Raw genomic sequence first — 23123 nt, forward strand, 5'->3', positions numbered from 1 at the left:
ATCAATTTCCAAGTAGGATGATGGGATGATGGTTTTCAACCAGGGGATAATTTTACCCCCAAGTAGACATTTGGCAGTATCTGAAGATGTTTTCGATGGTCACAATTAGGGGGCAGAGCTACTAGCATCTAATGTGTAGAGGCCAGGGATGCCTTTTAAATATACAATGCACAGGACAGTCCCCAGATCAAAGACTTACTCAGCCCAAATGTCAGTAGTGCCAAGGCTGAGAATCCTTGATCTGCAGTGAAGCCTACCAGGCAACAGTCCTTGTATTTGACAAGGAACTTCCAGTGACTTTTCTATTACCTCACTCAAAAAATAAGGCCTGGTGGTTGAAGAAAGTTTACAATATCGAAAAGAAATACCTATATTGACTGATACAAAAATAACCCTAGAGAAAACAGAGATAACACAGAGAATTAAAATCACACATACGTACCAACCATCGACAATAACTTGGTGAAGAGTTATTCATAGAGATTTGAGAAGATATTTGTGTACAAAATATCACAAATAAAGAAACAATTAGAGAATGGAAGATCTCCTGGAAATTAAAAATATAACTGCCCAATTTGACGTGCAGTAGAAAGAGTGAGCTGGCTTTTCTGTTTGTCCCTCCAGATCCATTCTCTGCTCTTTTCTGCTCTGTTATGTGTCTGAGACAGTGACCTCTACAAACTGCATTATCTGGCGTTTGTTGCGTCTGACTTCTGTTGGGTTTGGCCACTGAAGAGCATTGCAGGTGGTTAGAGGGCAGGAAAATGTCGTCAATCGTCACTATTCTTGGATCCCTTATCTGGGAATTCACCTATTTGCTAATTTATTCATCACCGCATGAGCATTGGCTCATGGTGCTTTGCTGTCATCGTTAGACAAGCACAGAGTGACAGAAAATTCGAGTTGCTGGATATACGCATTCTCAGCTGAGGTCAAGCCAGGCAATATTCTGCCTTCTTGTTCAAGCACTCACAATATACACACGTGTCCTTTCCTCAGTCTGTTCAGTGTCCTGCTTTCACATTTTGTGGGTTTTTTTTTTTTTTTTTTTTTTTGTAATTTCAGTGTTTAAAATGGCCCCAAAGCATAGTGCTGTCTATTGTTCCCACGTGCAAGAAGGTTGTGATGTGCCTTATGGAGAAAATACATATGCTAGATGAGCTTCCTTCAGTCATGAGTCACAGGACTGTTGGCCTTGACTTCAGTGCTAATGAATCAACAACATATTTAAAGAAGATATCTTTAAACAGAAACACACATAAAACAAGGTTATGTGTTTCTACGTTGACAAAAATGTGACCAGAGGCTTGCAGGAGTCTAACCCTGTATTTCTCCCAGGAGCAATGGTTCAGTATTCACTAATTCAGTGTTTATGGTGACTCTACAGGACATAACTATCGTGAATATTGAGAAACATCTGTGCTTTGCTGAGCTGTGGTTTGGGCAATGGCTGCTTTTCTCTCCTTTGGCCACAGCTCCTGTCAGATGGCCCCTCATTCGTGGTGATGGCTTGTCAGTTTCCAATAACGTCACATCCTCCTCTGACCCTTACAGGCTGAGGGGTGGTAGTGGCCTTACCCTGTTGCTGGTGTGTGGGAGCTTCACTGCTTGTTGGTTCTTTAACACTGACCATACCTCTGTAAATAGTTCCTTTGTTAAAGTTTTTCCCTCTAAGTGTGCCATGTGTTTCCTGACAGGATCCTGAAGACTCAGTTGGTAGAAAATATACTCAAGTCATTCTTTCATAATGTGGAAGAAACAGGTAATGAGACTTTTTTTTTTTCCTTTTTGTCTTTTTTCGTGTCCGGCAATGGATTGCAACCCTCAGTGTCGCGCCCGTACCGGACCAGGACCAGCAACGGGATCGCAACCCTCGGTATTGCTCCCGTACCTCGCTCAGCCAGTGAGTGGGAACCGGTCTGTATGTGGGATCTGAACCCTCGGCGGGAGCACCACCGCGCTCCCAAGCGGCGCACTGTAGCAGTGCGCCACCGGGCCGGCCCAGTAATGAGACTTTTTAAAGTAGGAGGGAATAACAAGATATGTGGACTCAGTCCAGGAGCTGGATTCCTGATGAATAGCAGTTCCAGATAGAGAGAAAAGAGCTAACAGAGGGCTGGAAAATATCACTAATACCAGATAATTTCCCAGAATTAAAGGAGAACATGAATTTTCAAAGTAAAAAATCCATGCATAGAAAATATGAGAAACCTTCCCTAGATATTTAGGGCATTAAGTATAAAGACAAGGTACCAAAGATTTCAGGGGAGAAAACAAACAGGTGACCTACAAATGAACAGGAATCATATTAGCATTTGATATCTTAGCCACAGGTGCCATAAGACAATGGAATAAATAATGCCATCGAATTTCTGAGGGGAAATAATTTCAGTTCTATGCAAATGTACATCATCAAAGGTAGCAGAAGAATCAAAATCTTGTCATATAATCAAAAGTTCAAAATACTGACTTTTCAAGCACCAAGCACCTTTTCACAGGAAGTTACTTGTGGATGTGGACCAACAAAATTAGATGGTAAAACGATAAAGAATAACATGGGTTTAAGGAAACAGTACATTCTATTCAGAAGAGGAGTAAAGAAAAGGTCCGGGAGAGCAGCTGCATAGACGGCCTATGTTATTCTAGAAGAGGGCTGTAGAGACAACCAGAGGATGGTCTTCTAGGAAAAAAAAGAGGGAAGAATTTAAAAGAATAAATGATGATCTGCAGCTTGGAAAAAACCAAGAATATGATCAAGCCACAGAATGAAGAAAAAAGTCAGTAATTCCAAGAAATAGTAACAGCAAATGATATAAGAGAGGCCCAAATCAAATACAAATAAACCCAAGCCATGGCCTAATGACTTCGAGCAATTGGGGTGAACTGTCACACAGTCAAGCAATCTTAAGCAGCAGCCACCTCTGCAACTGCTGGGTGGCCTGATTTGCTGTCCTTTCGGAGATTTGGCCGGTGAGGAGACAATGAGCTCAGAAAGATATAGACAGTTTGTTATAGCACAGCAGGCCACGTGGGCTCCACGTTTGCACTGGTTCCCTTTGCCTCCAAGTCCCATGGGGACAATGTGGGGCAGGCTGGGGTGGATGCTGCACACAAAATGGGCTGTGCATGGCTGAAGAACATGGAGACTGGGAAATCTGATCTTTTGTAGGGATGCCCATCGAAGCTGCCCTTTCTCCTTCATTGCCCTAGAATATCTCAGGGGAGGGAAGAGAGAGGTATCCAGCTTTATTACCCTAGGATGTCTCTGGGGAGAGACACTGTCTTTATAAACAAATCTGCCCTCTGCCCCGAGAGAGGCACCACCTCTAGATTTTGAGCTGCCTCTTATGCAAATGTCCTTGCACAAAGGTGTTGGTGCCTTTGCTCAGAAGTTGTTTCTGGTGCAGAAACACCAGAATTGTCTCCCAATATGTACAAAAGGAGAACGCATTAGGACTGGCTGCTGGCGCATCCCCTTTGTGTAGCATAGGGGTAGTTAGAGAAGGAAGTGTGACCATAGCTCATTACTTGATTTTGCAGTGACAATATTTACATAGCTGTCATAACATAAATGGCATTTACTGGTTTCCAGTTTTGGAATCAGTCTAGAAACAAATCATGAAAGTCTCAACAGTGTTACTATGAAGACTGTAAGTATTGATACTTTGAAAGGAAAAGCCAAGCCACAGAGATTGGGAGGTTGGAGGACAGAGTGAAGTGAGGAAAAGGTGGAATGCTATTTGTTCCTTTGACGAAGTGGAAGCTCGCACTCGCTGAATGCTCAGCAGACGTCAACATCTTTCTCAGTGCTTTTCATACGATAACTTCACAACAACAAATTTATTAACAAACCCGTGAAGTAGGTGCTAATATTAATTCCATTTGCAAGGGAGGAAACTGATGTACAGAGAGATTTAGGGTATTGCCCAAGGTCACACTGATGAAGAAATGGTGGATTTGCTGTGATATTTGAAATTTCAGAGGTAACTCCTGGAAGGAACAAGCTCAGAGGTGATTGAGGCAGGGTAAGTAGCACAGCCACGGGGGAAGGTGGGAGGTGGAGCAGGAGATCGCAGAAACAGGAGGCGGGTCACAGGCAGTGGGCTGCACAGTGTGATGGGCAGATGGCTCTGCGAAAGAGAAGGTTCTGGAAGGCGTGAACTGTGGAATGTTGTGGGAGAAAGTGTGGATAAGACTTTATAGTTTCACCTAAACCTACCCTTCTGCCCTGCAACTCCCAGGTGGACTGGAAGGTGACAGCTAGATAGACAGATGTACATACAGATATATACAAATATAGAGAGAGATACTCACACATACACCTACACACAAAGTACACAGAAACTGAGTTTCTTATTTTGAAAAAGTGTGGTGTCTACATTTTTCAGCCAAGTAGTCTTTGGATTTGTATTACTATTTCATTGTGTGCCTTTCTGGTTTTATTCCTGTCTTTTACTTCTCTATCATTTGCTTATACTTACATGATTATGTCAACCGTGTTTCCACTTCCTTGGAGTATGTGACAGACCCAGTCCTAGTTCTTTGTTTTTCTACTTTCAATGATGTTTAATGATGAAATTATAAATCATATATATGAAAAAGGAGGAAAAGACGGAACACCCTAATTTCACGTGATTTTTTTTTTTTTATAAAAAGGGGAAAAGATTTGTTCATTGTTTATTACTTAACAGGCAGGAGCATCTTTCAAGAAAAAACAGCAACCCCATGACTACACCATCTTTTAGAACATTCTCCGGAAGTGAAATTGTAAGTTACTTAATCGTGTATGCACACGACAGTCATACACACATGATGGTCATACGTATGATGCCATGTGTACCATGCACACACACGCACACTTGCCCTTGACGGTCTGCTGCTGGGCACGCGCACCCTGCAGGAGACAGCAGTTTGGCTCTGGGCCCCATCTTCTCCTCTGTCTAGGATTGACCCTGAAGGAAAGTTCTCGGTCTTACTTTTTATCCAAACCGAGCGTCCCCAAACAAACACAAACCAAAGAACGCCCAGAGGGGGGCTCAGACTGATGCGACCAAGGGTGGCGCTGGGGCCAGCCTCCCTCTCCCTGCGCCTCTGTCCCGCGAGCACTTTGGGTTTCAGCTGCACAAAGGTCAGTCCCTTATTACTGGCTCTTTTCCAAAGCTCATCCCGAGCTCTGCTGTGGATCAATTGGCCTGAAACACTCAAGTCTGCAGAAAAACGGGGGCGGGGCCGAGGGCGCCTCAGAGGAGCGAGGACGATGTGCTCGGCAGGGGGCGCTCGCACCAGCCGGCCCCGTCCTGGGACCTAAAAGCTCCCCAGGCCCGGGAGAGGATCTGAATCGACAGCAGTTTGAACGTGCTCTGGAAAGTACTAATTTAGCAGCGGGAGAGAACACACCTAGGGATACAAAGTGGGGTGGGGAAAGGGGGGTGCGTAGGGTCGGGAGTAACGGGGGGATAACCGGGTGGGGACACGGGGCATAATCACAATTCGTGGTAATGGGCATGCTGCCAGTATGGATCTGGCCGTCACATCTTAGGCACGAGGGGTGACAATTTGCTCTGTGCGCCATGAATATTCATAACCAATAAAAAAAATCTCAGACGTATGGGCACGAATGCACCCCCTCGGGCCAGCTTCTGCTGGGAGCTGCGAGCCCAAGTCAGGTGCGTAGCGCTGGAAACGTTACCAGGCCCTCCACGCCCGCGCGGGGACGCTGATCTCTGCAAGCGGACGCTCCGCGCGGGCCCTGGAACCCAGGATGAAAAACGGAGGCACGAAAAGCTTCTCCAGAAACAGCGACGGCTTTATCCACTGGAATGTGTCTGCTTTTCCTCCCAGTCTATCTCGATTCATTAAGGATCAGATAAAAAGAACAGGATTGTTTTGGTGGCAGGCGGTGCCTTGTTTTATGTTGTTTTAATCCATCAGGTTGGTCTTCTACTTATTTCTAGCCTCTGATTTTCTCTTGAACTGAAATTTTTGAATGATTTCATGAGAGAATTTTAATTTTTTTTTTTAAAGAAAGGATTTTTCATTCATCAGGATTGTTAGGTGGGGATTACTAATTCAAGATAGAGTTAAAAGGAGAAATCTGTAAATACGATGTTTCAAATCTTGATTTAATGCTGCAGAGAAAATTAAACAATTTTTTATTTTCAAGAAAGAACCTTCCAAATTCCTTCTCTACCACTGACACTGGAGATAAGTAAGTGGCCCGCCCTCTATTGCTTTTAGGCATCCAGATCCAGATACTGTTGAGGGAAATAGAGGCCTCTGTGTCAAAGTCTAGACACATCTGTTTGGTATTACTGAGTATTTAATGATGCCACCAGAGCCAGATCTTGACCACTGATAGTAGCTTAACTTTTACTGAACGTTTGCTATGTGACCGGCACTGGGCTAGCATGTTACAAACATATATACATAAATTATCCTGACTTACTTTACCCTTACCTTTGAGATAGGTATTACTATTTTTATCATTTAATTAGCTTAAGGTCATAGACCTAATAAGGGGTAGAACTGGAATCAAATCCACATCTTTCTGGGTCCAGATCCTGGACTCTTAAATCACGTGTTACAAAATCTTCATGGCGAAATTGTGATGCTGCTAAGCATCTTCTTCCCCACCAACCCCCTTTCAACCATTTGACGGGGGCTTCTTTGTTTGGGTTCCAGGTGCCTTGTCCCCATGCCTGTTGTCCAGGCGCCATCCCTGTCATGGCCCAGTTCTGTCAGGTCTGGCCCCCGTCATGTCCTACCAGTCTTGCTGCCCTTCATTGCCTTTCCCCAAGGTTCTCAGTCTTCCATAGGACATAGCCTTTCTTCTCTTTAGGTTGCCTTTCCTTGATGACAGTGATGTCCTATCTGGCCAGTTGTTTTAGATCCCAGAAAAAATACTGAAGGTTTGCTGGGGCAAACACAATTTCAAGACTGGCAATTCATTCACTCAATCATTCCGCATCGAATGCACACCTACTGCGTGGCTGGCTCTGTGCTGGGTTTGGGAAGACAGAAGTAATGATGAACTGTGGTCTCTCTCCTTAAGGAACTCATGGCCTAGTGTGGGAAAACAGATAAAACAAACCCCTGTTTCAGATACAATGTTTCAGGTGTGACTCCCCAAATCAGTAGGGCTCCATCAATCTTGATTGGTGCAGGAGTTGGAGGAAGTAAGGAATAGTCAGGAAAAGCAAGATGCAGGAGGGGAACAGTCATCTCCTGTACTCTGGTAAGATCGCCCTTCCCCCTGCTCACACATACTTGTAAGAGCCCCTCATAAAACACACACACACACACACACACACACACACACGTATTTCTCAGAGGCTAGAAAGTCCAAGATCAAGGCACCTGCAGATTCTGTGTCTGGTGAGGACACATAGATGGCACTTTCCATGTGTCCTCCCATGGTGGAAGGGACAAACAAGCTCTCTCAGTTCTATTTGACGAGGGCACTAATCCCTTTCATGAGGGCTTCACCCTCATGACCTATTCACCTCCCAGATGCCCACCTCTCAGCTCCACTGCACTGGTGATTAGGTTTCAGCATAGGAGGTAACAAATCACAAAACACAAAAACACACCATCATGAGCTAGAATCAAGAGAAGCAACAAATAGCAAAATCATACCCTAAGGACTTCAAATATGGGAATTATCAGATACATAATAAAAAACAATGTTTAAAAATGTTTAAAAGATAAAGAGGGAACCGTTCTTGCTATACTCACATCCTTCTTTTCCTTCACTCTTCAACTCACTACGGTGTGGCTTCTGTCAATACCATCCCATGCATATCAGTCAGGGTTCTCCAGAGGGATGGAACAAATAGGATATGTCATAAATATATGAGAGGGGATTTTTTAGGGGAATTGGCTCACACAATTGTGAGGAGAAATCCCACGATAGGCCGTCTGCAAACTGGATGCCAGTAGCGTGGCTCAGTCCAAGTCTGAAGGCCTCAAAACTGGGGAAGCCCACGGTGTCCTTGGTGTAAGTCCTGGAACCCCAAACATGAAAAGCCTTGAGCTCTGATCTCCACAGAGAGAAGAGTGTATCCCAGCTCCAGTGGATAGAGAGATTCACCTTTTTTCTCTGTTTCTTGTTCTCTCTGGTTTCCCAGCAGATTGGATGGTTCCCACCCATACTGAGGGCAGATCTTTCCCACCCAGTCCACTCAGGCTTTCATGCTAATCTCTTCTGGAAACACTCTTAAGGACACACCTAAAAAGATAGCTTTACCAGGTTTCTTGGCATTCCTTAATCTAATCAAGTTAACACCTAGAATTAACCCTCACATGATACCTAATGTTGTTTAAGTTACCAATGCTTGTCCACCCCTCCCTGCCTCAGCTTCCTGCATTTGGTGAATGTTATCCTGGCTTCCTCTTACTTAATTTCTCAGCACCATCTCACGCAATCAGCTGCTCTTTTTTTCTCAACTCTCTTCTTTTGGCTTTGCTGAAATTATAGGCTCCTGATTTTCTTTCTATCTTACTGGCCATTCTTTGGTCCTCTTTGTTGCTTCTACTTTCTCTCCTAGATCTCCAAATCATTTGTCAACGATTGTGTATATAGGCATAGTCATATTGATATGATTACACATATGATAATTCTATTTACATAAATCCCAGATTTATATCTCCAGCCCTGTGATCCCGGTTTGTATAACCAACCTTGTCTCCATCATGACTGGAAATACCAGGTTCAAATTTAGAATTTTTAGACTCCTTGGAGGTCTGTAATGGAACATGCTAGTGTGCCCCCTGGCCCCTTGCCTGCAGGCACCTCAAACACAACGTGTCTAAACCAGAGCTCTTGATTGCCAACACCTCACTGTCTCCTACAACCTGCTTCTTTCTTGCACTCAAACCTGAAACCTTCGAGAGATCTTACAGCTAGGGTATAATGTAATTTAGTCAATACTTCCTTTAATATTGGATTTTTAAGAGGATGTGTTTTTTCTCCTATAAAATATACTTTAAATATCATCTTTGTATATAAAGCATTGTTTGCACTTCTGATTGTGTCTTTTAAATAAATATCTAGAAGAATCAGGCTATTCCTGATTTGCTGGGCCCAGGGAAAAATTACAAATATGTCTAAATATTTAAAAGTTGTGGGCCAAACCCTTGGCTCACTTGGCCGAACCGAGAGTGCGGCGCTGGGAGCGTAGCGGCGCTGGGCGCGCTGAGGCCGCAGGTTCGGATCCTATATAGGAATGGCCGGTGCACTCACTTCACTGGCTGAGTGCGGTGTGGGTGACACCAAGCCAAGGGTTCCGATCCCCTTACCGGTCACACACACACACACACACACACAAAAAAGTTGTAAATCAAGTGAACAAATGGATAGCTTAGAGAAGATATATCTAAGCCTTCTACCTTGACAAATATACCTCCATCATGACCAGAAATGCCAGCTTCAAATTTAGAATATTTAGACTCCTTGGAGGTCTGTAATGGAACATGCTAGTGTGCCCCCTGGCCCGTGGCCTGACCCCCTTCTTCCCAGCCCTGGCTTTGTCTGCCACTATGAGGGGCTTGTGTGCATGTGTGTTGACACTCCAGCCATACACTCGCATGCTAGCGAGACCACACTTTCCCTCCCAGCAAGCATTCCCTCCTTGGCTGTCCTTTGGCTGGCCTGCTCAGGTCCTGTTGTGGCAGGGAATTCCAGAGTTCCAGGCGCCTAGACAGTGAACTAGAAGGCAGGCATTGGCAGGGCTTGGGCATGACCCTAATCCCCTTGGACTGCTCACCTGGTAGGGAGATGCACAGCCAGAAGAGGGTGAGAAGAGAGGTGTCCCTAAAATGCGAGGCTCAGGGAATGGCCCCTCTTCTTCAGAGCAAAGGTCAGTGTGAAGAGGAGGTCTTGGCTCTAAGCTATGGACATTTTCCAAGTTGCTTTTCAGAAAGACTCTACCAATGTATTTGCCTGTTTGTTGAAGGACACTAGACCAGTCTGCTAGCTGTGTGACCCTGGGCAAGGTGAGTATCCTCTCCAGGTCTCAGTTTTCTCACCTGCAAAACAAAGTTCTTTCTAGCTGGAAACTTCCATGGTTCTCTGAAACCAAGCCGTGTGCTTTAACCATCTGTGGCCTGAGCTTCCTCAGCCTCCCTTGGTCTGTAATGGCGATCTCCCTAGTGCCCTTATCCCAACACAGAACTGTGTCTCCCTCATGTACACCAAGGCTTCTCCGGGTAAACTCTACCAGACCAGGAGCCAGCGTCTTGAACTACGTAGGTTTTCTGCTACCTTTAACAGTCCAGGAAAGGCTGAGGGAAACAGAGGCAGCTCACTTGCAACACAGGCAACTTTGACTCCTTCTTTTAATTTTTTTTCTTCTCCTCTAGCCATCTGTGATAAAATATATAGCTATAAAACAAGGAAGTCACACCCTCTGTGGTTCCAGGAACACTAAATTCTTAGTGTGTCTGTAGTTATCTGGAAGATTTTATTACATTTCACTGCAGAGGGCTGCCCCTTGTTTATCCTTTGCCTCACCTACTCTTTTCATAACATAAAGCAGAGATTTATCTTTAAATCCAGGAACATTTTAGGCAACTTGGAGCTATACATGTAGTGCTTTATAAAGAAAGACTTTTAGTTTCCTGAAGATGGCACTGTAATTTTACTTCTGTGCACACAAACACTTCATCACATACAGAAATTTACTCTCTGTGTAGTATATTTGTCCACAGATACATTAAAGTGGAAAATGTCTAGTGATATAACTGTGCACCAACAGAAATGTTTATCATGGAGATATGAAATTTGTAAAGAAAAAAAAATTTAGAAAGGGAACTCATGATCAGTTAATGGCTTTTACTTTTTTTTTCCCTTTTTGTCTTTTTTACTGACTGGTAACGGGATCGCAACCCTCGGTGTTGCGCCTGCACCGCGCTCAGCCAGTGAGCGGGAACCGGTCTCCACATGGGATCCGAACCCTCGGCGGGAGCGCCGCTGCGCTCCCAAGCGTCGCACTCTCCATTGTGCCACTGGGCCGGCCCTAATGGCTTTTACTTTTAAGGTGTTACTTTTTATAACCCTCTTTCTAAAGGACATAGAGGTTCCTCCTATAGATAAATCAAAGTTAAAATTAATGGAGTGGTCAGAAAATAACCTAAGCAAACCTATTTTGCTATGTTTTCAATTCTCTTATCTGTCACCTTAATATCATTACATAAAGTCTAAATCAAATAAATAATTAAATCAGCAAATACTTGCATATTGATTATTCTCAGAGATAGTGACTAAAATCTCAGTTCAGCCTGAATGTCCTTACCAATCTCTGCCCAAGAAAAGTGGGTGTCCTTTTCCTGAGGGACTACCTCCTACCTCTCCAAAGACCCATAATCCAATCGAAAGATTGCCAGTCTGTTTTCAGACTCTGGTGCCAGTTGTAATACTTGGACTGCAGGTTCCATGGATAGATCTGACCCATNCTCCTATAGATAAATCAAAGTTAAAATTAATGGAGTGGTCAGAAAATAACCTAAGCAAACCCATTTTGCTATGTTTTCAATTCTCTTATCTGTCACCTTAATATCATTACATAAAGTCTAAACAAATAAATAATTAAATCAGCAAATACTTGCATATTGATTATTCTCAGAGATAGTGACTAAAATCTCAGTTCAGCCTGAATGTCCTTACCAATCTCTGCCCAAGAAAAGTGGGTGTCCTTTTCCTGAGGGACTACCTTCTACCTCTCCAAAGACCCATAATCCAATCGAAAGATTGCCAGTCTGTTTTCAGACTCTGGTGCCAGTTGTAATACTTGGACTGCAGGTTCCATGGATAGATCTGACCCATGCAGGGGTGGGAGGGGGAGGGAGGTTGGGGATTAATTGGGTGGGGGACACAGGGAATAACTGCAATTTGTGGTAATGGGCATGTGGATAGTATTGATCTGGTCATCACATCTTGGGCTCAAGTGGTGATGGTTAGCTTTGTACCCCATGAATATGCATAACCAATAAAATTTTTTTTTAAAAAGGAGAAAAAAGCCCCTGAAATAATTAGATAAGTTGTGCTTAAATGAGGAAATATCTTGTCCTACGTTTCAGAATAGAGAATGGATGGTTAATTTATTTTTTAAAATTATTCCCCATGTTCCCCACTCAACCTCTCCCCAGTACCCCTCTCCTCCCCTCTCTCCTGCCCTAGCAACGCTAGGTCTGTTCTGTTCCTCTGCAAGTCCAACACACCACTGTGGTCTTTCTTTGCTTCTGTCTTTCTCTCTTAGCTCCCACATATGAGTGAGCACATGCAGTATTTCTCTTTCTGTGCCTGGCTTATTTCACTTAACATAATTTTCTCCAAACGCATCCATGTTGCTGTGAATGGCAGAATTTCATTCCTTTTTATGAGTGAGCAGTATTCCATTGTGTATATACACCACAGTTTCCTTATCCAGTCATCTGTTGATGGACATTTAGGCTGGTTCCATATCTTGGCTATTGTAAACAGAGCTGCAATGAACATGGGAGTGCAGGTGTCCCTTCAACATGATGATTTTCAATCCTTTTGGATATATACCCAGAGGTGGGATTGCTGGATCTGCGATAGTTAATTCTATGTGTCAACTTGACTGGGCTAAGAGATGCCCAAATAGCTAATAAAACATTATTTCTGGGTGTGTCTGTGTGGGTGTTTCTGTACGAGATCAGCATATGAATCAGTGGACTGAGTGAAGGAGATCTGCCCTCGCCAGCGCGGGCAGGCATCTTCCTGTCCACGAGGGCCTGCACAGAACCAAAGGGCAGAGGAAGGTTGATTTTGCTCTCTGTTGAGCTGGGCCATCCATCTTCTCCTACCCTCAGACATAGGTATTCCTGGTTCTTGGGCCTTTGGACTTGGACTGGGATTTACATCATTGGCTTCCTTGGTTGCCAGACCTTCAGGTTTGGACTGAAACATCACCACTGGCTTTTCCGGGCCTCCAGCTTGCAAAGGGCAGATTGTGGGACTTCTCGGGTTCCGTACCCATGTGAGCCAGCCCATCATAACAAATCCCCTTTTAAATGTATATATATCTCATTGCTTCTGTCCAGGCTAATGCACGCTCTGTCAAGGCAGTGTTCTTTCCGCTTTACTTGTCAGGGAAGGGGGGCTCAGAGGGGTGGTCCGCAACTCACACACGATGTTCTGTTGTGGCTGGCATGGTCACAGGTGAGAGAGCTGGTGCCAGCCAGCAACTCCTGGCACAGGGGCAGGACCTAGATGGCAGGAGCTGCCCATGCGGGCTCCCGTTGCACATTCCCACCTAGCCTTACCTCCACCAGCCTTTATTCCTCAACACGAGTGCTGGTGGGGACAGGAGTCCTTTTCTCAGCATCCTCCAGCAGGCTATAAGAATGCCTTGAACTAAGTAAACATTCAAAAAAAGGATTCTTGAATTGGTTGAAGTAACTCATTTTGCACTCCGTGGACAGGCAAGACTTTATAGTTGGCCTCCCAGATGACACCGCATCTTGGCTGATTTTCTCAGAACTTTGCCTGGTATAAAATCCTGAAATGATATTATCAGAATGAAAAGGAGGGATTGAAGAAAGGAAGTGCCTGTACTCAGGATGAGAAGTAGGATCAGGATGAGGCAGGAGAGGAACCCAAGGTCCCAAAACCTGAGGAAGCACCAGCCCTCAAGTATGGCCCTGCACCTGCACGACCCCGAGCACCAGTGCCTCCTTGGCTTTTGTGCCCTAGGTCCTAGGTTTTGCTTGTCACATCCTGGTCCTGGCCCTGGCTAAGCCCAGAGTGACATGGGTGGAAGAAATAGTCTCAAAGCCCTGCAAATTCTCTTGAGTGTTTATTCCTTTCCAGTGGCTGAGGATCATTTCCACAGGCCTCTCCCAGACTCTGCCATTAACTCTCCCCAATCTTGTGCCTCTGGGTGGCTCTCAGGGCAAGGGCCTCTCCCCACCAAGGGTGAGGATTTGGCTCAATTCTCCTTTTGTCCAGTCACCTTAAACTAACCCTGGTGCTCCCTTCCTCTCCCCATCAACCGAGCCAAGCACTTTCCTAGAATATGGTTCCAGGGCATTTGCAATTGGTTCCAACATCTCTTTTTTTTTTTTTTTTAATTTAAAATTTTTATTTTGTCAATATACAATGTATATGATTATTATGACCCATCACCGACACCTCCCGCCCTCCTCCCTCTCTCCCCTCCCCCCCAAGAATGTCCTTTCCGTTTGCTTGTTGTAACAACTTCAAAAAAGTATAATTGTTATATCTTCTTCCCCACCCCCCCGGTTTTTTTTGTGTGTATTTGTGGGTGAATTAATTTGTTTGGTTCCAACATCTCTAAAGAACCATCACATGTGAAGTCCGCAGAAGGTAGCCGCACCCTTCATGCAGGTGAATCTCAGAAAGGATTTCAACAGAACACGTGAATCGCAGGATTCGAGAGTTGAGCAGCATTTTAAACAGTTATTCAGATTCTCCTGCAGGCCTTGGGCTCTGCACAGCCAGGTGCTGGAGGAGGGGACAGGGAAGGGCAGGAGGGGACACAGGAAGATAAGAAAGTGCTCTTTGCTTCTGCGCTTGAGGCCTAGACTGAGCAGTGATTGCCATATTTTAATAAAGATTTTTGCTTACGATTTCCCTAAATGTTCTACCTTCTCTTAGCTGTTGTCATCAACAGAGACTTCAAACCCCACAGATAAATTTCTATAACACTTGCTAGTGCTCTGCATGAAATGAATTCTGTATACCCAGTGCTTTGGGATCTCCCTAAATCATGTTTATCAAGTTTAACGTAATTTCTCAAAGCAAGTCTGAATCTCACGTCTGAATTATTGAACATCTTGCTGATTGAGCATTTTCTACAAGCTTCACTCCCACCCAACACCCAGGGAGGCACACTGCCAGCCCACTGGTGGCTGTAAGTGAGACACACAGGGCGGTTATTCAAATAATATTAAATATTAACACTGACGTTTTCTGAGGCTGTATCTGTCATAGATCATGTGGGTTACATCTGTCATCTTGAATCCCTTTAGACAGTGCGAGATCTAGACATGTTATCTGTTTGCTAAGCCGTGTGATGCTTCATGGCGGTTTTCTTTGGATGTGTTTAAAGCTTCAGAGAGAAGGGAAGATCTCTCCACTGTCCAGATGACTCTGTGTTTGTCACAGATTGGAGGAAGCCCTGGGGCGAGGGGAGGGTTGAGTAATTGCAAGCATCTGGAATACATAAACGCCCTGGGGACAGGGCTGGGACAGACAGCTCTGCCTCTCTTAGGTGCCACATTGCAGAGCCCCCTCTGCCCCAGGACCCCCAGACCAGTTTGGCTTTAGATAGGTAAAACCACACAAAAATGGAGGGTTTTTGCTTTGTAGGTAGAGCTGGGGATGCAGCTCTTGTGTGTGAAATTTCTCAATTCTTGTGGCCAGAAAAACTTTGGTTTACTGCCCTGTCTGGAAGAGCCAAATTTGAACTGTTGGGTTTAATTGGCCTTTCATGAAAATGAGAAGGTTCCTTCTGGTTCTGCTGTCCTAGGGCTTCTTTGTTGGGACCTCTCAGCTGTGTGTCAGCTGTTCCTTCCATCCTGGTCAGGGGCTTCCCAGTCTTGGGGCTTCATTATAGTCTGTGCAGAAGAAATGTGAGGTACCTGTGTCCTCGTGTGTGTGTGTGTGTGCGCGTGCTCTATTTTCTTTTCTATGTGCTCTATTTTCTTTTCTATGTGCTCCATTTTCTTTTCTCCCAGAAATCTGAGTAGTACAGTATTAGATTTTGGGATGCCATTCTCCCTGGTAAATTGACATTCATGCGCCCTCATGGGCCAGTCTTCCCCTGCCTGGCCACTAGTCTAATGACCAGATGGTTGGCAGGACACTGGACGCCAAAGGTTTGTTTGACCAGTTCCTGAAGGAATCATTACATAAGAAGTAGCTTTCACTAATTTAGTGCCTACCATTTTGGATTCTTTTCGCCAGTTGCTTCCTTTTAGCTCTCACCATAAGGCAGGTACGATGACCTCCATTTGTTAGGGGAGGACACAGAGACTTGGAAAGCTTATGCAACCTGTCTGAAGACATTAACTGTTGCTTTGCCCCCCGCAGATTTATCACCCCACTGCCCCTGGGTGATGGATCCGCAGAGGATTACTCAGAGCCCATCTCTTCTGAGCAGTGAGAAGCCCCGAAGTGGTTAACTTCCCTGGAACCCTCAAGCAAGAGGCATCTCTTCCTTGGGAAATTAACCCCGAATTGGGGTTTTCTTCCTGCATTTATTCTTTAGCCCAGGAAGTTACAGCAAGAGACATAGGCGGGGTTATAGTTTAACAATATAGGCTGGTAACTTTCAGTGAAACAAGTCAGGTGACATTCCAGTAAGGCAATTAAGTGATCCACCAACAAAAGCTTGATCTTAGGAAACATTCCTTCTCCCTCCACAGCTTTTCAATAACTTTACACATCAATCAGTAACTAGTTTGTCTTTGAACCAGCAGCCTTGCTGTGTTACAAATCTTTATCTTACAACAGAGACTTTATAGCCTGAGGAAAATTTCTTGGCCTTTGTAAGGTCAGTATCTGAAACTGCAAGGCTTTGGAAAACTAGGCCCAGTGAGGTACATTTGCTTTAAGAATCCTCTACAATTAACTGAGTAAATGATGAATCTGAAAGTCTGAGTCAGTTCTGACCAGCTTGAAAGTCTGGGCCCTTCCTTTTGTATCAGGCTACCCTCACTTTTAGATTGAACTTAGAATTTTAAAAAAGGAGGAGAATTTGCCTGCCAGTAACTCACTTTATTAATAAAAACATTGGCTGAATTTGAAAAACAGCCAAATGCCTCAGCTGATTCCAAATATTCTATGCATGTTTGGGCTTTGGCTCTCAGTCCTTCTTCAAGAGGAACTTCAACGTCCTCCCACGCTGGTCTGGCTGGCTTGAGTCTCAGTTGAATTCTTCTGTCACTATAGATAATTTCTAACAGCAGCACTACTGACATTTAGAGTGGATAAGCATTTGTTGTGGGGCGGCCTTGTGCATTGCTGGGTGTTTGGCAGCATCCCTGACCTCTACCTACCAGATGACAGTAGGAGCCCCTCCCCCAGTCATGACAATCAAAAATGCCCTCAGCCAATGCCAAATGTCCCCTGTGAGCAAAATTATCTGAGTTGAGAATGAGTGGCTTAAAACTACACTCAGTGGTTTTATCTGAAGTCCCACCTTGATTTACTTCTTCCCTTCCCCCACCTCTTCACCCGTCTCTCCTGGGACTTGTCCTCAATAGGTCACATGCACTCAAACCCACATCTCAGGATCTGCAAATAGAAAGAAAACTCACAAGAATGAACGATTTGGGACAAGCTACTTCTCTGGGCATCATTTTAATGATTTGTAAAAGGAAAGTCCCATGAGGTTCTAATACTTTATAATATATAATGACAATAGAGTGCCAGAATTTGGGGGTGGCTTTATTTTCTCCAGAATTTTCTGCCAGGGAAATAGCAGAGAGAAGCCCCTGACAGTAGGCATAAGCAAGTATTTGTTAACTACATGGTGAAATAGCAGTTGAGGAGAATTCAGAAGCATAATTTATATGGAGTATGTCAAGAACTGGACTTAGGTTCTTCCATGTACAACGCACAGCTGCAGTTAACATGGAAGGACTGTGTAAATAGCGTGTAAAGCAACAGGAACTACAGGAACATATCTGTAGTTATACAAGTTGGCTTTATTTTTTGTTGCTAAAATGGAGAACATTCACAGTGGAGAAACGTGGGCATCTCAGTTAGAGGATGCTAGAAAGGAATTATTACAGGATCTGGGCTTGTGTTAGGTGGTCTGGGGCTGATTCAGGAAGCAGGGCTTTGCTCTGGGCTGGTCGTTGTCAGGAAGCAAGGGCAAATGAGTGATTAGGCATTTTAACAGTATCCATAAGGTGAGCGTGGGAGGAATGCATGGAGGCCGGTGCTGTGATTGGTTAGAGGAAATGGTCAGCCACATTAACCAGGACAGGAGGGTGTGTGGTGGTGTCTGTGGCTGGGACAATGTGCCTAGTTTGGTGTGTATTAAGACATGATTAAGAAGTTGTCTTGCGGGCCGGCCCGGTGGCTCACTCGGGAGAGTGCGGTGCTGATAACACCAAGGCCCTAGGTTCGGATCCCATATAGGGATGGCCGGTTTGCTCACTGGATGAGCGTGGTGCTGACAACACCAAGTCAAGGGTTAAGATCCCCTTACCGGTCATCTTTTAAAAGAAAAAAGTTGTCTTGCTCCTGCCTTGTTCTGTCATGGCAGGGTGGTCACACACTGGTGTCCTGTGCCCATTAAACAGGAAGACACCAAGCCCAGCTGAGTGCCAGGCCAGCTCCTAGTTGTCAAGGGCTGCTCCTCTTTCTCAAGATCTTTCACATTGTTCTTACCTTGGAAAAATTAAAATTGACTAGGAGGAGGTGGAGAAATTTGGGAGGACTAAGAAATGTGCAATGAAATGTTAATTTGGGGGGGATATTTTAAAAACACTTATTATGGTTTGTTGAGCATGATTGTAAATTGCTATATTAAATTCGTGGATCTGTGTTAAACATAGTTGAATAGAAAAGATTCTGACCTTATATGAGTAGTTGGTGTGAGCCTGTGTTTGTGTGGTTGGTGACAGTCTCAAGAATATTTTCTTTCCTTGTTTTTTGTACAGCCAAGAAACACACACACATATCACACACCACAGGTACACACACACACAAGGAAAGGACAAATGAAAAGCAAATGAAAAGTCATTTCCATGAGATTTGTCTTCAATGCTTTGTCTCCTATAAAGGGATTAGGCTTCAACTTGAATTCCTTTGTAATTTCCTGCTGTAGATGGCACCGAGGGGACTTTAAGTGGGGCAGGAAGGAAGCATCACCCGTGGGACACAGTAGCAGGAGCTGTGTTCCAGTAGCTTTGGGATGTGGGCTTATCCAGAGGGACCCTGAGTGTTTGCACTGAGTGTTCAAACTGGCTGTTTTCTCTTCTGATCTGAGGATACATGAAAGTTTCAGCTCTACCATTAAAAATTTTTGTAATTTTAAAGTAAGTCTGAAATGTTCAAATGAACTTGTCAAGATGTGCAGCCTGAGGCCGTGACACCTGTAATGCTTTGCCCAAGATGAACCAACAAGGAATTGGTTGAGGCAGGATTTCAACCACCATTTCTGACCTGGCTCTACGTGGAAACTTCTAGAGAAAAGGTAAAGTGTTTGAGGGATAGGGCTTTGCCTCATCATAATCTACTCCTGGTGAAGTGTCCAAGGTTGTTGTTCTCTTTATAAAACTAAGAGCCTAATGACAGGAACCCAAAGTACTGGAACCTGGGCTTTCTGAAATCTGTGGAGGTAAAAATCTGCCTCGTTACTCCCTGTGATGAACCGTCAGGCTTTCAGATTAAGTTGTATAGCTCTGAGCTATAAATAATCGCAGTGGTGGCTTTAGAATTGATTCCACCTACCCCCAGTATGAGCTAACACCACGTCTGCCGTTTCTGCTGCTGCATCTCTCCTGCGACACGTCTTCCCGAAACGGTTGCTGATTTGCACATGACCTTGCCGCCTCTCCGCCCCTACTCAGTAGTCAGTGTTGGCGTGCAGGCTCCTTGTCTTCATCTGTGTAGACGTGTCATTTTTCCTGTGACTGGTTGGATTTGTCTGCTAGGGCTGCCCTAACAAAGCCCCCCAGACTGGGTGGCTTAAATAGCAGCAATTTACTTTCCCACAGTTCTGGAGGCTGGAAGTCCAAGGTCAAGGCACCAGCAGGGTTGCTTTCCTCTGGGGCCTCTCTCTTTTGCTCGTAGATGGCTGGCTTCTGCATTCTCATACAGTCATCCCTGTGCGTGGGTCTGTGTTCTAATCTCTTCTTCTTATACGGACACCAGTTGTGTTAGATGAGGGCCCACCTCTATGACCTCATTTTACCTTATTTACCTCTTTAAAGGCTCTTGCTCCAAATATGGTCCCATTCTGAGATACTGGGGGTTAGGGCTTCAACACAGAAATTTTAGGGGAACACAATTCAGCCTATAATACTGGTCTTTTTTGCAATTAGCCTTTTCGTGGATTCATTTAAACACACATGCTCTGTCAGTCAGAACAACTGGGTTCACTCCTCACTAGAAGTGTGACCTTGGGAAACTGTGCATCAGCTTCTGGGTCAGTCAGTCGGAGCGGCAGGAGTTCTGAGCGGGTGTGGGTGCGGAGGGGCCCTGAGGCACCACATTCAGGGCCATAGCACGGTGCCCGGGACATAGTCAGCATGCAATCAAAGTCTGATTTTTCAGGGCTTTACTTTTACTGCGGAAGGATCATTTTATGAATTCAGAACCCCCCCGTGGGAACAGTTCTCTGCTCTTGCCTGTCCAGACTTCTCTGTTTTCTGCCGACATGTCTTTACTTATGTCCTTTCCTCTCATTTGCCTGGCCCAGCCCTACAAATACTTTAAGGAGCCATTAAACCACTGCTTTTGCCATGAAGCCTTTCCTGATTAATTCACCTAAAAAATATCCCTTTCTTTGAACTCCCATATCTTTCTTATGAGACTCCATATGTTTATTTTTAATATGAATATGTGATGACTCGTGTTTACCGGATTATGACTACTTGCTAGGTATTTTCAAAGTCACTTTACCCACATTGACAGGTTGAATGCTTCCCATTTGTCAGATAAGAAAACAGAGGCTTAAGAGGTTGAGTCATGATCCTAGGCCATGTACTAATAAAGGGTAACCAGAACTCGGTTCCTTGAGAAACACATTCATTTCTGATTCATAGCCTTGTCTTATGTAAGGCACGCAACATAGTGGGACATGTGGATAAACTGTCCCACTAGTAGACAGCTCTGGTTGCAATGTCCGCCTTTCTCTGCACACGCTCCTTCATCAGAGATGAATACATCTGATTACTCCGTACTGTGGAGGCTAATTGCTGTCCTCCCCCTCTTTGCAGGAGTCCTCTTTCATTCAGTTCCAGTTGTGGGAAACAAGGTTTTATAGCCGTGGAAGGAAAGATGAAGGGAAGAAGCAGAGAAGACAGATTTCTATAGATCACAAGCATTTTGCAAGTCACAAACACCACAGGTACCCTGTAGTTCTGCAGCATCTTTCTTTAGGAAAGCTCTTGGAATGGTTACTGTCTAATTTAGGCTTTGAGGAAACAGCTTTCACGTGGTTGCAGCCTTCAAGTCAGCATCTGGGGAGACGGAGGGGATTCCTGCTGCGTTTTGGTGTTCTGGGATGTCTTACCGCCCATGACGACCTTCTCTCTGCATCTTTCCAGCAGAACTGCACAGCCCTGGGATGGGAAATGTGGCTCTCACTGAAGCTGCAAGCAGAGGGTCTTTCAATGCAGACCCCCTACTGTTATGTGCGGAAGCTGGAAAGAAAGGCTGGGAGGTCTTTTCACACAAAATTGGATGTGCTTGGTGGGCCCAGAAAAATGCAAGTGTGTTCATCCACTTGACAAAAGGTGACAACCATCAGTGCCAGAACTCCCTGCACTAATGGTTTAACCAGAACCTGCACACAAGGTTCAACCAAACCTTGAAAAGGGTTTGGTTAAGAGAAAGAGAAAAAGGTAGGACTGCAAATAAGTTTAAAATAGCATTCTGAGGGCAACAGCCATTAAAAAGGAGGGAACTAGAACGTTTGTAACCGTATGCATTTTAATAGGAATTTGTAACCTTTTATGAATATTATCTCTAAGTTGGTCTCCATACATAAGACTAAAAGTAAAATTTGCAGTGTGGTGTGCTAGAGAATGGTAAAAGGAACGAGGCTCTTGAAAAGGATGACATAGGTAGCATAAGGTCAGGTGGAATAATCAAGGTTGTTGAAGCTCAGAATCACAAACAAGGACCTTGTATTAACTCCTATCCTGATAACAGCTTCGGTAGAGTTAGCCCATCCCTTTGCGTCAGGAAGCCTCTCCAAGCATTCAGGAAAGACTGCATGGTGCTGGTGCCTGTGCCACAGTGTCTTCCAGGGACAGCCAGTTACCTGAGGAGAGCTGTATCATGCTCCTACCCCCAGAAGTTGGATGGAGCAACAAACAGCACAGGGAGCCCGGGGGTGTCCCTTCCTACACAGAAGGTGGCAAAGTCGTGGGCAGAGGACAAAGTTTCTCTGGAGTTTTGCACAGTGGGAGTCAGGAAAATTTATCTAACGAATTGGAAACAGGGTTAGAAAATTCTTGGAGATCCTCTAGTTTTTGTTTGCTAGTTTAGTGACTGCATATTGACATCACCCCCAGCAGAGCATGAAGTCTGGTTCAAAACACAAGTGGTAGGGCCTCATTGCTTTTCACTGTCAGTTAATGATCAGAAACATGTTGATTGTTGTCTAGCTGCCAGTGATTTATCCAAATTATGAGGACAAGTTTACCAAGACAGCCTGCACTCAGATAGTTTCCTCCTTTATTTTAAAATAAACACACGCAAAATTATTCTGCTACAGGTGGGTTCCACTTCTCACAGCATATGTGACCTGACAAGTTGGGTGAAAATGGTTTGCAGAAATGAAATTCTCTGTTTTAATTGCACTGAATGTTTAAAGCAAGTTCAGCGTCAGAGTGTCAGACTCTGTGTGGGGTTGCTGAGGCTCAGTGCTGTGTCTGGGGTAGATGAGACCTGGGCAGCCAATGGGTGTGGTGGGGGGTGGTAGCTGGTTGCCTAAAGGGATGTAGTGAACTTGAGCCTGTGAGTGTAGTTTCAATTTCAAGGGAGGTCCCAGCTGGTGTTTGGAAGCATAAATTTCCTACAGCTGGGCATCCCCTCCATTTGCAGCAGTAGTGACTTAAAAACGATTTCTCTAGTAATTGTGAGGATTAGGGTTTAGCTGTTAAGACTGAGCGGTGAAGGGACGGAGATGACCTTGGGTCCTGGAGGGGAAATGAAAGTGAACTGTGGCAAAGGATTGAATTGAGTGGCTTTGAACACGGAGCAGAATGTATTGATCCAATGAAATAATAGGAAAATGTTTCATCTACTGGATCTCTGCTTCGATAGTCTGCTTATATTTTATAAAACCAAATCAAGTAGTTAAAATGCTATAATTTGCTGCTCTTGAAACAGAGTACATTATACTTCGATCTTCTACATTAGGAAATTATGTTTTACTGGTACTATTCTTATT

Source organism: Galeopterus variegatus, unplaced genomic scaffold (genome assembly GCF_000696425.1).
Source record: "Galeopterus variegatus unplaced genomic scaffold, G_variegatus-3.0.2 Scaffold5524, whole genome shotgun sequence".
In the NCBI taxonomy this organism is placed as follows: Eukaryota; Metazoa; Chordata; class Mammalia; order Dermoptera; family Cynocephalidae; genus Galeopterus; species Galeopterus variegatus.